Source organism: Pinus tabuliformis, chromosome Q (assembly GCF_031772625.1).
Source record: "Pinus tabuliformis cultivar Carrire ecotype Pingquan chromosome Q, CPIR1, whole genome shotgun sequence".
Lineage (NCBI taxonomy): Eukaryota > Viridiplantae > Streptophyta > Pinopsida > Pinales > Pinaceae > Pinus > Pinus tabuliformis.
The window spans coordinates 944,905,191-944,906,263 of NC_142296.1; the positions used below are offsets into that span (position 1 = coordinate 944,905,191).

The window sequence follows — 1,073 nt, forward strand, 5'->3', positions numbered from 1 at the left end:
TATATTATGGAATATGGGCACATAGTAAGGTCAGGACCACAAAAGGTGTTCATTTAAGGCATGAAAATGGCTTTAGAAGTTCTTGACTTGAAATTTTTCGAAATGGGACCACCCGTAAAAATGGTCCCGTGAGTTGATTCTTCCACTTCTCCCACTCTGAAAGCATCAAGATGGATGGAAATTAATATAATGATCCAAACCATATCACCCATGTAATAACGTGGTAGCCTAATCTGCACAGAGATTGCATGCCTTTTTTTTTCATTATGGATTGAGACATTCAAAGTGGGGATGCACGGAAGGAAAGGAGGGGGTATAGAGGGGTAAGATGGGAATGTTCAAAACATACTTACCTGGGCGGGGTCAATCGATGATCAAGAAGGTCGATGGCCTAGGAAGACCACTTCCATTGCACTTGGGAGGGGGGTTTACCTAGCATCTCCCATCGAGGAGAGTGCACGTCATAATTTGTGGCAGCGGAGGCTCGCGTTCGCGCGGCCTCCACACAAAAATTAAAATCAAATTAAGTTAACTGCAACTACGGGAGCGTCCTTAAATCTAACAGTCTGTAATTCCAGTTCAATTAATTAGCGTCCGCAGCTCTGCTTTAAACCAAACTATTTGTAAATCCGGTTGAATAAATTACCGGAGGTCTTACTTCATGATTACATGCATAGTTGAGAGACGAGCGGAGTGCTCTGCTGCTGCGAGGCGAGAGGAGAGGGATGCTACGCGATTCCGTGCTAATCTTCTTGTTACTGTTTGTTTGCAGCTGCCATTCCCTTTCAAAGATTGATATTGGTGGTGCTAATCTTCTTGTTACTGTTTGTTTGCAGCTGCCATTCCCTTTCACAGATTGATATTGCAGCTAATCTTTTTGTTACTGTTTTGTTTGTTGTTCAGATGCTATTCCTTTCACAGATTGATATTGGAGCTAATCTTTTTGTTACTGTTTTGTTTGTTGTTCAGATGCTATTCCTTTCACAGATTGATATTGGTGCTAATCTTCTTGTTACTGTTTGTTTGCAGCAGACGCCATCCCTTTCACAGGTTGATATTGGTGTTTGTTTTCG

General features: G+C 42.0%; 1 non-coding gene across 1 annotated transcript; it reads left to right on the forward strand.

Moving 5' to 3' along the window:
• Positions 1 to 345: 345 nt before the first annotated feature.
• Positions 346 to 505, forward strand: LOC149222579 (U1 spliceosomal RNA). The gene has a single exon (XR_016249982.1). It is a non-coding gene; the product is annotated as a U1 spliceosomal RNA (small nuclear RNA).
• The last annotated feature ends 568 nt before the right edge of the window (positions 506 to 1,073 follow it).